Here is a 16086-nt window from a genome sequence, read left to right as displayed (position 1 = left end):
TGAGATTTTTACATTGAAGAACTTCCTTACACGCCCCGCGTGTAAGGTGGTACGTCCCGCGTATGGATAGTTGACTCAGGGAGACCGTGCAGTCTGACTTTCAGGATTAGGTTAATCATTTCTGACACATGTTCCACACCCCGCGTATGGTGGTACACGCCTCGCGTGTTGATGACTAGATCCCACGTGGTGCCTGTGGATAAGTCAATTATTTCTGATCCAATGTTTCACGCCTCGTGTGAGGAGTGATGCGCCTCGCGTGTATGGGTGGATTTTCACTTCTTGCTCGTACCTGAAATACAATTCTTGGGAGCCGAGTTAGCTTGACATTTTATTTACTAATATTAATCAAAAATACGGAAAATTAACCGAAAGTACGGAATTTATTTTTATTTCATTATTTTATTAAAACACTCTATTTTTGTAATTAAACTTATTTATTTCTTCTAAAATTGATCCGTAAATTATGCTAAAAGATAGGGGTAAAATACCCCTATCACTTCGCCTTCAAGCTTTTCTGAAGAAGACATTTCTTTGGCAAAGTTGAGTTTCATTCCACTCAGCTTCTGCTGTGTGACTTTGCTTATGCTGACTTTGTTCTGTCTTTCTTTTATAGACTTTCGGTTCCTGTTCTCGTTAGTTAACTTACTGAACATTGAACAAAGACATTAGTACAATTAAATCAAAGCACTTAAATTTAATTGTTTAATCATGGGATTAACTTAAATAATTTTGTCAAATCAAAATCATGTGAAAAGGTGTTTCAACAAACTCCCCCATTTTGATGTTGGCAAAAGTATTTAGTGAGGAACTCAGTGTTGAGCTCTCCATGATAGTTGATCTTTTCTATTCTTCTGAAATTACTCCCCCGTAAGGGTTGGATCTACTGACTTAGTTCAACTCTAAACCGTCTAAGATCTAATCGAATGAAACTTAGGCTTGAATCCACTGACTTAGTTCAATTCTAAACCTTCTAAGATTTAATCGAAGTGAGTCTAAGGTTAGCTTCAAAAGAAGGTCAATACTTGGAACATTTTGTTATTACTCAGTTTTGATACTTAGTTAAGTTCAGGTATCAGAGTTGGGTTCAGGTATCAGAGTTGGGGTATACTGAGTATATTGTACTTGTTTAATTTTTATGTTCACAAGTTTTAATTGATTGTTGTTCAATGGGTAGTGATATATTACACGTCAGCATGTAAACACAACATATAAGCATCACATATATAAAGACAATTTGTAGAAAAGATGCTTGTATATAGATAGTCAGCTTAACAAAGAAAACATGCCAGATACACAATACCTGCTAGTAACAGCTCGCGACGGTATTCCGTTATATATATGTTGGAATTAATCGTGATGAATAATTTCAAAGGATATATACGGCTAGTGGCAATAAAGAACCTAATGGGTCGCATATGGGACTTGGAATCGGAGGACGAAAATGTAATTAGTGAGACACTATATATGGGCCGAAATTTACATATTAATTAGGGATAAATTAATTTGATTAATAATTATAATTTGATTATGATTATGAATTAAATTAAAAGATTATCTGATAATATCAATTAGAAGTTTTTATGTGATTGAAACTCTAATTAATTATCTCTAACATTAATTAATTATTAATTTGATTAATAATAATTATCTAGATATAATTAGTTATTATTTAGATAATAGTAAAGTGTTTATTTAATTATCTAATTAGGAATCCTATTCCGAATAAGATTCCAATTATTTAATTACCTAACACAACTGGGATTAGGGTTTAGAGAAGTCTATAAATAGACTCCCTAACCCCATAAATTCGACTAACACAATAAAAAAGGAGGAGGAACCGTTCCGTCTTCATCTCGGCTAATCTACATTATTTCTTACTCTCTCTTTGATCTCGTATCGATTTCTGTTAGAGGCAATCATTGCGATTGCTATTATTAAGGTTGATTACTGATTAGTTATCTTTTCTGTGTTGTTTCTTTTGTTGTTCGTGATACACGGATTAAGAGTTGTGGGCACTTCGTTTGCAACCGTAGATAGTTCTTCACCAAAGGTATTACTTTCTATCCCTCTTTATATGAAATAACAATTAACAGATCTTGGAAAAGGGAAATAGAAAATTTTTTATTATTCCGCTGTGCCTAGGCTTGTCTATTTTCCTTCATTGGTATCAGAGCCTATGTTAATCTGTTATTTCATATATGAAAATAAAAGGGTTTTCAATCAGATTGAATAGATTTATTGTTAGGTTAATTAATCAATTTGATGTGGTTAATTAATCTAAAGATAAATGATTAAGATGAGATTAAGATATACATGTTTTGTGGATTAAGGTTTAACTGTTTGAATCGTTAAAAGAGTTAATTCGATTAATCTTTGAAAAATTTGATTTTGTGAACGATTTAAACGAAACGGTTAAAATCGATTAATTATTGATATATATTTAAAAGGATTATATATAAATATAAATTAGTTTACATGTATATATACGTTTAAAAGAAAATGTTTTGGAACTGCTTAAAGTTAAAAGAGTTATAATTAAAAGAGTTTTAATTTAAAAACAAAACTTTAATTTAAAAAAAAAAAATTAAAAAAAAAATATAAGATATTGCTGTACACAGCAATTGCTGTGTACAGCGATAATGTTGCTGCGCAATATTGCGCAGCAATATTGCTGCGGCAGCAATGCTCCCCCTTTTGTCGTGGATGTGATCCGCGACGGGGACGGACCCGGTTTTCGTCCCCACCACGTCTAATCTGAGTTTCTGATTTTTCAAAAATATTTTGGTTTTTCAGAAAACTAAAATTTATATATATAAAATTAAGTAATCCACATGATTTAATCGTTGTCTATTTTAAATTGTATAGATTGAATTCAGTTGTCTAATTAAGATGGTTTGATACGGTTAATTAGATAAACTATTTCATTGATACAAAATTAAAATTTAGGAACAACGAATCAGCCCATATGAATTTATTAATTGTTATAATTAATAAAATGATATGGTAATGGTATGTCTTTTTGCGAACCGTTTGTGCTTAATAAATATACTTGCTATATTAGTTAATCACGTTAAATGGTTTTGGTAAAATGATTAAACACAATGTTGTATAATCTCTCGTCTTAAAAGTTTTGTGTTCTGGAATTGATTTTACAAAGTTTAATTATTTGTATGTGATACGGTTGAATTAAACACGTTAAATAATCTCGGTAAAATAATTGAACACAAATAATTAATATTTTGTATAGTTATATTTTGAAGTGTCTAATTAAGTTTATATTTGATATATCTTAATTAAGATAAAATATAAATGATACAAAAATTAATTAAAGGTTAATTAGATAGTAAAGTTAATTAAAGGACTAAATTGAAAATGTAATTAATCTAAAAGATTAATTTGATTAACTTAAATATTACATAAAGGGTTTATGTAATCAACCAATTAAATTTATTTAACTGAGTCTTTGCATGTTTGGAGTTATGGATATATTTGGACCTTCTATAATAGTTATTTAGTCTTTTTGGTATTTTGGAAAATAGGACATGCGTGTCTTGCCTTATCTACTCTCTATTGTATTTCTCTTCTCACCTAAATCCCTTCAAATTAGTTGAAGTATTCTAAAGTAGTATAGAAATTAAATATTGTTGTAAATCAAGGCGCCAAGGAAAAGACGGAGGACCTGGAGGATAAATATGTAATAGTTACTAGTTAGTATTTACCTTAGGGTTGACTTTTTATTCCGTTTCTGGCTCGACGGAATAATTTAGATGATATGTCCATAATTACCAATGTAAATTGTATGTGTCTGATGTATGCTAAAGCAAATCAAGACTAGGTTAGATTATGAGACTTTAAATAAAATCCCTCACTAATCAAAAGTTAAGTAAATAAGCAAGTTATTAAAATCGGTTGCCCCTCCCTAATATTATAATTCAGCCGGCAGTATTGGGGGCCTTTGGGTTGTTGAGTAAACTCAAGCTCGGGGTCTTATGGTAACACCTGAATTATCGAAAATTGTTTTTCACGAATATGGGGTAATGCTTAAATTAGGATAGAATAATTGGATGAGTAAACTCATGTTGTTCTAACCTAATGGGCAATATGGTTGGGATTGATAGACGACACATATCAGTTACTAATGTGGTTAGTAACCCAACAACCTAGAAATCACATGTTTTGATGTGATTGATTACATGAATCTACCTAATGAATGAAACTAGCTTGTTGAGTAAACTCAAGGTGAAATTTCAGGAGTTAGGATTCTAGCTCACTAAAGGAATTGTGAATATCCTTCGAATTAATATAGAGGGTTATTAATTTGGTAAAATAGTGGGAGCAATTTAAAAACATAAAAGACCAACGTATTTAAATTGTAAATGAATTAAGCAAATGAATAACATCCGTCACTCTATCTCACTCTCAAGTAAATACTCTGAATTAGACCCGGCAAAGCGACACACGACCCGATGACACGACCCGAACACGACATGCTTTTTTAGTGTTAGTGTTTAGGGTTTTATGACACGACACGAAAGTTGACACGACACGAAATGACACGTTAATTTTTGTGTCATTTTCGTGTCAACCCGAAAACACGAAACTGACACGGATATTGAAAATTATTGTTATATTCTCTCGTGTTTTTATGTCACTTAATTAATAAAGATAATAAAATTATAATTATTAATTGCAAATATTGATTTGAATTTTCTAAATTGTTGTAAACACATTACATGACCCTCTAACATGATATTATCGAACTTTTCGATAATTATTGTTAACATACTAATATAAAAATGATATAAAACGTTTAAAAACAGTACCATATCTTTTTATATTTTTAAGAGTTATTATTGATATATATGCATAACAAAATTACATGTAACCCGAAAACACGACACGAAATCGACACTAACCCGAACAGGTTAACACGACTTTGACACGAAAGTTTTTGGGTTGGGTTTGGGTTTACTCTTTTGTGACACGAATCCGAAATGACACGACACGAACACGACTCGAACACGATAATTGCCAGGTCTACTCTGAATCATCATATCTAAAATGGATCTACGTAATATTTTACCGATAACAAATTGAATAGTTCAAAATTCACCAACTATTTTGGCAAACTCAAAATTGTTTTGAGGATTCGAAATGATTGGGTATGTATTAAAATACACTGATACCCATCATCAAAATTGTTTTGAAGTTCGAAAAGATTGGGTATGTATTAAAGATACACCAATACCCAATGTCCTTATTGATGATATGCTCCTGTTAAGGAGATTGATGTTTAGCAGAAGCACCAATCAGATGACAAACATACAGGATGTATCATACTTGCAGCTATGGCACTTTGTGTCAAGATGATTGACTACATCACCAAAGCTTTCTAGTATTGGATTTGTGATGGATAATGAATTAAGTGTCGACTTAGTTCTTGTTGGTGTTTTAGTGTCCTATAGACAATTGTTCTAGGATACAAACTTAATGTAAATGAAGTGTTCTTTATATCATTTGTTTTAATGAGATATGGTTTCATAACTATATAAAGGCAATCCCTTTTAAGAACTAAATAAAGTCTAATAAAAGGAAATCCGTAAGTTTGTTTAAAGTGATTATAAAGTGTTCATACAAGCATGAAGTGAGACGAAACTTTATAATAAACTAATAAACTTAAAACCACCCCAAGTCAAGTAATATGTTTAGGATTGACATATCACTGCTGAGACTTGCATGTAACAATGTCTTCTGTCACGACAGAAAGCTGATCTCACAAGCTTTATATATACAGATATCTGGACAGTTATATGGATCCAATGAAAAGAAGTTCATTAGGATTGGGGACCCGACTTGAGATAACAGGATGGGTAGATTCATCCTTGTCACCTGTTCATCTCATTGGTATTAATAGGTATAAGTAATCCTCAGACTCAAAGGAATGTTAATTAGTAATTCTGGATTACGGAATGTGACGCTTTGATCCTGTTGTAACACGATTCTTAATAGAGATGACTCTGGGGTGTGAACGGCAGACGTTGGGTATCACAGGAAGTAATTGCAGGATAGTTATACATTGGATTGAGCATTTATCACTCCCGATAAATGGGAGATATGTCCATGGATCGCTTGTGGAAGACTTGACTCTAAATCCTTGCAAGGTGATAGCTTAAGATTGAAATGCAGATTTCCCTTAACCTATCTAATTGGAGTTGACTCGACCTGTACAAGTAAAACGAACGTCTCGCTATATGTGACTTGACATTATCCATAGTCATAAGATTCAGTTCAAGGATGTAGTTGATAAAGGATCGAATTATACTGTAACTAATACGGAAAGGTCAACGATAGAATCAACCTGTCTTCTTATAGCTCTGGGAGAATGTTTCAGATTTGCCAATCACATTTTGCGTACTCATTCCGTTATGCAAAGATTAAATATAATTCTGTGAAAATTAATTTAATAGTTGCACACGGCTAGAAGCAATAAGAACCTAATGGGTCACACATAAGACTTGGAACCCAAAAGAGAAACAGATGTTAATTAATTGATGGAAGCCCAACTGGGCCCAATAAGGCCCAGTTAATGAAGGGGCGATTTTATGTATATAAGATACATAAATAATTAATTTGATTTTGTCAATTCTAATTAGATTAGGATTATGAATTAAATTAATTAAAGGATAAATAAGTTAGGAGTTTTAATTAGATTATATTACTCCTATTATTATCCTATAAGGTTACTAATATTATCTTTATATTTAAGATATAATTATAGATAATAAATAAGAATTATATTCCAAATTAAATTCTTATTCAGTAACCTAATTCTATCTAACTAGGGTTTAGATACAAGAGGATATAAATACCCCCCCTCCTATGCAATTTTCGATACACACAAGTAAGCCGGGAGAGAGAAAATTTCGACCCACTCACTAGAGGACGAGATTATCTACCGCTTCCTTCCGTTCGATTGATTTTCATCTCTTTCTCTTTATCTTTGGTCTTGTGTTGATTAATTAGAGACAATCTATTTTGGTTGTTATAAACGGTTGATTCTAACTTGATCTTCAATTGTTTTGTTTTGTGCTCGGGAACTCGAAGTAAGAGTTGTGGGCACTTCGTTTGCAACGGTAGATAGAACTTCTGAAAGGTATTTCTTTTATCCCTCTTTATATGAATAACGATTAACAGATCTTGGGTTAATGGAAATAGGTTAAAATTTTTATATTTCCGCTGCTATACGTTAGCCTATTCCCAACAGTTCTACAATCCCTCCCAGAGATTTATTCATAAGTTCATCTCGAACTGACAGATGAATAAACTCAGAGACCTCTCTAGAAGAGCTCTTGAATATGCTCAAGATAGTTGAGCCCAAATCTTAAGAAAGTGATGTCAGCACTTGTTATTAAGGGATCTCACGGGAGAAAAGGAAGTTTCCCAATTCTAAAGATTCCAAGAAGAACAAATGCATTAAAACCAAGTCAATAAAAGGGAATGCCACCAATATGGTATAGAAGGAAATTGGAAGAGGAACTGTAAGAAGTACTTAGACTCTCTCTAGAAGAAGGGTCATGATGGTGCTTTTACTTTTAGAACTAAAGGATAGATAATTCAACTTACTTGTGATAGTCACCTAGGCCATGTAAGCAAGAAACACATGTCTAAGCTTCATCAAGATGGGCTTATAGACTCGGTTGATTTTGAATCAATGGGCACATGTAAGTCTTGTTTAAAGGAAAGATGACAAAGACACCCTTTAGCAATAAAGGAGAATGTGTATCAGACACTCTAAGACTAGTACATTCAGATGTATGTAGTCATACGTCAGACACAAGCAAGAGAAAGGTTCAATCACTTCATTAGCTTCATAAGATGATCATACCAGACATTGATTCATCTACTTGATGAAGCATGAGTCAGAAGCTTTTGAGAAAGTTCAAATGCTTCAAGAATGAAGTAAGAAAAACAAACAAGAAAGAATATTATAGTGCTTCGATTAGATCGTCGTAGAGAATATCTTTCTAATGATTTTCTGAATTATCTAAATTGAATATAGGATTCGCTCATAATGGACTCCTCCGTATACACCACGATGTATCGGAAAGGAGAAATTGTACTCTATTAGATATAGTACGATCCATGATGAGCATAATCTCTCTCCCAAAGATGTTCTAAGGCTACGCCCTAGAAACCACCTTATTTACCTTGAACCGAGTATCCACAAAACCGCCAAGTTCTATTCCATTTGAATTGTTCATTTGAAAAGAAACCCAGTTTCTCTTTCATGAGAATTTAGGGGTGATCAGCATATGTTAAATGCATAACATCAGATTAAGTTAGACCCTAAATCTGATAAATATTTCTTCATTGGAATTCCGAAAGAAACAGTAGGATATTACTTCTATTATTCGGATGATCAAAAGTAATAGTATCCAAACACGCAGTATTTCTAGAGAAAGAGTTTCTTCTAGAAACACAAGTAGAAAGCGTGATTGAACTTGAAGAAGTTCAAGAAGAAGGATTGGCTGAAATAGCAGAAGCGATGGTGGAACCCGAATCTGTCTCACAAGATGAGACACTGGTGACACTACTAACTCATAGGTCTGGTCGAGTTCATCAAATCCCAAAAGATTTGGATTTCTAGTGGGAGTCGATGAAATCCCAAAGAGATTTGGATTTCTAGTGGGAGACAACGAAGAGGTTCACGTGTTAGACGATGAACCTACGACTTATGGAAGGCTCTTGTAAACCTATACATATAAGCTAGTGGGAGCTCGTATGAGCCTTTACATGTAAACTAGTGGGAGCTTGGCCATTTACTTAGTATTATACATCGACGACATTCTACTAATGGGAACGACGTAGCTATACTGCAATCGGTGAAAATTTTGGTTATCGGATAAAATTCTCCATAATAGACTTAGGAGAAGCAGCTTACATCTGAAGGATTAAGATCTATGGAGGTAGATTGAGAAGACTGCTTGACCCCTCCTAGTCTAAACACATTGACAAAGTGCTCAAAGCGTTTTGCACTAGACCTAACATTACTTTTGCTTTAAACATGACAAAATCGATTATAGGTCAATCCGAGTGATGGTCACTAGATTGTTGTCAAGAACATTCTTAAGTACTTAAAATGACTGAAGATATGTTCTGGGTATATGGAGATGAAATTTGAAAGTTGGAGACTTTCAGATACAAGTCATCAAACAGATAAAGATGATCTTACAGAATACAAGTTTATTCTAAAAAGAGGTACAGTTAGCTGGAATAGTTCCGAGCAGGAAATCGTGCCCGAGCCAGTAAATTAAATCAGAGTACATATATATATATATGTAGCAGCTTCAGAAGCAGCTAAAAGGAAGTTTGGAATGCAAGTTCATTAATGAACTAGGCGTGGTACCTGACATTTTTAATGAGATTAACAATAGGGCTGTTGCTCATGCTAAGGGCCCGCAGTCTCATAATACGTCCAAACACTACCTCAGTCATTACCATCTCTTCCGACAGATAACAACAAGAGTAGATGTGAGAATTAAAAGAGTGCCCACCAAGGCACAATCTTATAGATCCTTTTAAAAGAATGCCTTACCCCAAAAGGTTCATGATCGTCATACGAACGCTTATGGGAATGTTTTAGAAACAATTGGCTTTAGTCCAAGTGGGAGGGGTTTATGTCCTATAGACAATTGTTTTAGGATATAAATATTAATGAATAAATTGTTTATTTAATCATTTGTTTAATCAGATATATAGCATTAAAATGTAACTATATATAAAGGCACAAATCTTTCATAAAGAAAGTAACCCTAAGTTTATTTAAGTAGTTATAAAGCGTTCATACAAGCATGAAGTGAGACTGTACTTTATAATAGACCAATAGACTTAAAGTAAACCCAAGTCAAGTAATATGTTATAGGGGTTGGCATATTACTGTTGAGACTTGCATGTAACAGTGTTTTCTGTCGAGACAGAAAGCTGATCTCACAAGCTTTAGATATTCAGATATCTAGACAGTTATATGGATCCGGTGAAGGAGTTCATTAGGATTGGGACCCGACTTGAGATAACAGAATGGATTGATTTATCTAATGTGTCAACTGTTCATCTCATTAGTATTAGTAGGTATAACTAATCCTCAGACTCAAACATTCGTTAATTAGTGATTCTGGATTATGGAGTCTGATACTTTGATTCTGTGCGAGCACGATCCAACAGGTGAGAGCCTGGGGGTGTGAGAGCAGGGTTGGGTATCACACAAAGTAATTGCAGAATAGTTAATGTCAGATTGAGCATTCGTCACTCTCGATAAGTGGGAGATATATCCAAATGGCCGCTTGTGGTGAATTGACTGAAATCCTTGCAAGGTGATAGAGTTAAGAGTAGAAATGAACATTTCACTTAACATATCTTTCAGAGTAAATTCAACCTGTACAAGTAAAACCAGACTCTTCGTTATATGTAACCTTGACACGTTCCATGGTTATAAGGAATTGATTGACAGGATATAGTTGATGAAGGATCGTATTATACTGTACCTAATGCAGAAAGGTTAACGTTAGTTATCAACTTGACTTCTTAATTGCTCTGGGGGAATATCATAGGTTCTGCTAGTAACAGCTCGCGACGGTATTCCGTTATATATATGTTGGAATTAATCGTGATGAATAATTTCAAAGGATATATACGGCTAGTGGCAATAAAGAACCTAATGGGTCGCATATGGGACTTGGAATCGGAGGACGAAAATGTAATTAGTGAGACACTATATATGGGCCGAAATTTACATATTAATTAGGGATAAATTAATTTGATTAATAATTATAATTTGATTATGATTATGAATTAAATTAAAAGATTATCTGATAATATCAATTAGAAGTTTTTATGTGATTGAAACTCTAATTAATTATCCCTAACATTAATTAATTATTAATTTGATTAATAATAATTATCTAGATATAATTAGTTATTATTTAGATAATAGTAAAGTGTTTATTTAATTATCTAATTAGGAATCCTATTCCGAATAAGATTCCAATTATTTAATTACCTAACACAACTGGGATTAGGGTTTAGAGAAGTCTATAAATAGACTCCCTAACCCCATAAATTCGACTAACACAATAAAAAAGGAGGAGGAACCATTCCGTCTTCGTCTCGGCTAATCTACATTATTTCTTACTCTCTCTTTGATCTCGTATCGATTTCTGTTAGAGGCAATCATTACGATTGCTATTATTAAGGTTGATTACTGATTAGTTATCTTTTCTGTGTTGTTTCTTTTGTTGTTCGTGATAGACGGATTAAGAGTTGTGGGCACTTCGTTTGCAACCGTAGATAGTTCTTCACCGAAGGTATTACTTTCTACCCCTCTTTATATGAAATAACAATTAACAGATCTTGGAAAAGGGAAATAGATAAAATAGATAAAATTTTATTATTCCGCTGCGCCTAGGCTTGTCTATTTTCCTTCACCTATTACATCTATCTCCCCCTTTAGGCTGACCTTGTGATCCTGAAGCATTTTGGTGATGAGAGAACCCATCCTGAGGATCCCAGTGCTGCGTTGAAAAGCTCCAATGAGAAAGACGGGCATATTGAGCGGCTTGTAGTTCAGCATATGCCAGATGAAGCACTGCTCAAAGTTTGAGGCTGATGAGGAGGAGTTGACCTTGGGAAAGAGGTAGTTGGTCAGGATGTAGTGTGCTTGTTTTTGAGGCTGACCTATGCTGGTACTGGAGATTTCACCGCTGTGGATCTTGGGCTTACAGAACTCTGCTACGTACTTAACCCGCTTATAATCATTTGTGCATCGGAGTTCTGCACCTTCTTCTTTCAGATCTAATAGTATGGCAAGGTAAGAAGGGGTGATGGTGATTTCCTTATTTTTGACCTTAGTGACCATATGGTCATCGTCATCGTCAGCAACTTTCAAGTTTGCATAGAATTCCTTCACCAGTTGCGGGTAGGTTGTTCCGGGAAGGGAGAAGAGGGTAGTCCATCCATTCTTTGAAATCCAGTCGCAGAACGGTTTCTCAGCTTCAACGAAGCTTCTAGAGAACCATCGGGAATGATAGACCTTGAGGTTCTTGATACTGCTGAAGATTGGAAAGAACTTCCTTTCCCTAGGTTGCTTGTTTTTCTTTTCCTTCTTCTTCTTCGAAGGAGTCGTTTGGTCAGTGCGAGGGTTTTCACCGAGGATGCTAACCTCGGGCATAGGTTGGTCAAGCTGACCATGGGTTTGTTCCTGAGACTCTGAGGAGGTCTCGTGATATTCCTGCTCAGTAGGAGAGGGAGGATTAATGTCGGAGTGGTTGTCATCGTATTGCTCACCGGAGATGTTCTGGGAATCGTTCGACATGGTGATCTTGAGGATTTTTGAGAAACTTAGAAGATCTGGGAATTCAGAGAGAGAGATCAAGTGCGAAATTTTCAAGCGTAAAGAAGGATTAGTGGGAAATCATTAACTATTTATAGCCGGTGCATGTTGATCTGATAGGTCAGAATGGCGGTTCGTTCTTGAATCAATCAACGACATTTAATTCTAACATTAATGACAGATTCGGCGCATGGTTTTCTAATCATTACGCTTACATCATCCTAGGTGGCTACTTAAATACGCGTGCAAGCATTAATTGTGCAAGTTGTTCCACTCAGCATCTAAGATACTAAACGTTTGAAGTTCTGAGTGTATAGCTTAGCGTAGAAGAGGTTCTCGGCATATGTAGTAATTCAGCATTTTAGCAATCACTCAATATATATAGCAACTCAGAAAATAGTGATTTCATAGAATTCATATCTACTCAGCATATGACATCTACTTAACATGTAATGATCACTCGGCATAATATAATCACTCAACATTCATTTCACTCAGAAATTTATTGAAGAAGATTAGACATACCGATAGTTTCCCTTAGTATGCTGAACTGCTCACAAGCCAATGGCTTCGTGAAGATATCTGCAAGCTGTTCATCTGTTGGAACATAGGTCAGCTTGATCTCACCTTTGAGTACATGATCTATGATGAAGTGATGCCTAATCCTGACATGCTTCATCCTGCTGTGTTGGATTGGATTCTTTGATAAGTCAATGGCACTTTTGTTGTCACATTTGACTTCAATTGTTCTCGTTTGAACTCCATAATCATCCAGCTGTTGCTTGATCCATAGGACTTGTGCAACACAGCTTCCAGCAGCAATGTACTCAGCTTCAGTTGTTGATAGGGCAACTGACGACTGCTTCTTACTGAACCAAGACACTAGACAACTTCCAAGGAAATGACATCCTCCTGAAGTGCTTTTCCGCTCAAGCTTGTCTCGTCCATAGTCAGCGTCAGTGTATCCTGTTGGTCCCTGATAATTAGTTCCAAGGGGGGGGGGGGGTTAGAAACTAATATAACTTTTTCGCGATTTAATTAAGCTGACTGGAAGTAATTTTGAGAGTTTATTAACTCTACTTTTGGTCAGCCTGGTGAGATATGTTCGAAGACAGCTTTAATCAGATGTTGACTAAAGTTGTTTTCTTGTGAGTTGAGAATTGACACTCTTGGAGGTCAGCTTCTAACTCTGCACCACTTATTTACTCAAGGTCAGCTTAGGCAATTTATATGCTGAGTAAATTTAGCAAACAACACATACAATATAAGAGAGAGTTCAGAGATTACTCAGTATCACTTATCCTGGTTCGGCCTCTCTACCTACGTCCAGTCCCCAGAGTCCTCCGGGCTTTTTGAATCCAATACTGAGCTCTTTAACGGTAGAGCACAAACCAATTACAAGGCAGTTGAATATGCAAGAGTACCTTCCTCTATTCGTCTACTCAACTCCTACTAAGTGCTACAACCCAGCACCTAGATTTCTTTACTACTGAAATGCTTACAACTTAGCACTCAGCTTTACTCTCTCAATATTGTTATTGATCACAGACTTGTTCCCCTTTTTGAACTAAAGAACACTTTAGATGATTACAACTCAATCTAGCATTTACACATAGAATAGAAACGTGGGTGTAAGATTCTTTTTGTATTTGAGTTCTTTTGAAACTTTCTCTCTTGTATTTTTCTTTTGATGCTTTTATGTTCTGTCTGTTTTGGTTCTTCGATTCTCCTTTTATATACGAAAACCTGTGGACTTGATTGTTTAAAATGTCTTGACCGTTGTAACCAAAACGGCTCTTTTGGGGAATATTTTCTGGGAAGCTTCAGACTGTGCGCCATTCCCTGCTTCTGTTTTTCTTCAGGCGTCAGGTTGTCTTCTAGCGTCTGTTTTGTTTGTTTGTTCCAGTTGTCTGTTTCCAATAATCCAACGTCCCATGACTCTCGGAATCAGTCTTCTTAGGTATCTTCGAGGTTCCAATTATTGGTGCAGAAGATTGGCAGACTTTGTCTTTTAGTAAAACGGATCCTTCATGCTGTCCTGATGAATACTCAGCTTCGTTTGTTCATGGTTCATGCTGAGTTCCTTCAAGGTTATCTCCGTTTTGTGTAACGGCCCCTGAAGAGGTCTTCAGCTTTACTCAGCTTCGTTTTGTTTCTGAACTTTAACTCCACTCAGCTTCTATTCTGTCATGCTGAGTTCTTTGCTACTTAGCTTTGTTTGTGCTGACTTTTGTCCTGTCTTTTACCTTATATATTTTTGCACTCAAGATTCAACAAACATATTAGTACAATTAAATCAAGGCATCTAAATTTAATTGCCTCTTAATCATGGATGATTTTGTCAAATCAAAATCTTGTGGAAAGGTGTTTCAACAAACTCCCCCATTTTGATGTTGGCAAAATACATAATTACGGAACTCAGTTTTAAGTTGCCCCATGATTGATATTTCTGAATTGACTCCCCCGTAAGGGTTGCATTCATTTTGTCTTAAGCCCTCCAAGGTCTAGTTTTGTGTATACTGGCTTTACTTTTGGAAAGATGTTGTCTCTTTTTGAATTGTTTGTTCAAACTTGACTGGAAGAGAAAAGAAACTGATATTGGATTTAAATAACAGTCAACAACAAAACAACATTGGACAACAAAACATATTATCCTAAGCAGTGGATAACAGAAATAAAAACAGATAACAGGATATGATTTGATATGGTGCCAAATTTCTAGACACAAACTCTAGACACAAAACTGGCTAGATTCACTTCTTCTTTCTTTGAGCTGAGGGGTCAACATGAGCAATGCCTTTTCCTTTGCTCCCGGAGGCAGACGCAGTTCCTAAAGTCAGAGGCTGAGTTCCTTTTTTACTAGTCTCCCCCGTTTTGCCATCATCGGGTTGATAAAGGAATTATTCCTGGCGGCAGAGGAGAGGTAGTTGGAATAGCGCTGAAGCCTTTTTGTGCTTTCTCCCAAACTGTCAATGACAGGAACGTTATCGTCCTGGACGTGCCTGGGGACTCGAATGGAGCTGCTTATCATGCTAAGAAGACATTCATGGGCTTTGCTGAGGCAGGCAATGGAGCTGGTGACCTGACCATAAGATTGATGAAATAGTTTCAGCAGAGCAGAGTCATAGAACATGCGTTGTGCATTATTGATCCTCATGGCTTTCATGATGGCTTGCGAGAAGCTCATTAGCTCTGTGTTGGATACTGGATCAACGTCCATCTGGGCCCGATCAATGTTCAAGAGTCTCACTGCCTCACTCAGTTGATCAATCGTGCATTGAGAGGAAGAGGATACAAGGTCACGGGTACTTGTCAGCTCTGCTTGAATCTTAGTAAAACATTATTGGAGCTCGGTGGTGGTGACAGATTCTGTATTGCTTGGTGGACTGGATTTAGTTAGCTCAGCATATAGCTTGGTGAAGCAATCTTGAAACTCAGCAGATGTTGCAGACTCAGTGTGGGCAGTTGCTCTAGAGGAGGTCAGTTTCGCTGCTAGCTTAACAAAATAGTTTTGAAGCTCAGAGGAAGTGACGTACCCTGGATTGACTTCAGATAATTGTTGAATTTTTCCTTCAAGAGAGTTCAGATGAGTGGCCATGGTAAGCACTACTTCAGTCAGTTTTGCCATTTGCTCTTGGTTTGGTTGCTGGGTTTGCACTGCAGTGATAATACTAACCAAATCTTTCAGGCTACGGAGT

This window comes from Euphorbia lathyris, chromosome 10 (assembly GCF_963576675.1).
Source record: "Euphorbia lathyris chromosome 10, ddEupLath1.1, whole genome shotgun sequence".
Lineage (NCBI taxonomy): Eukaryota > Viridiplantae > Streptophyta > Magnoliopsida > Malpighiales > Euphorbiaceae > Euphorbia > Euphorbia lathyris.
This window is presented reverse-complemented; position numbering follows the sequence as displayed.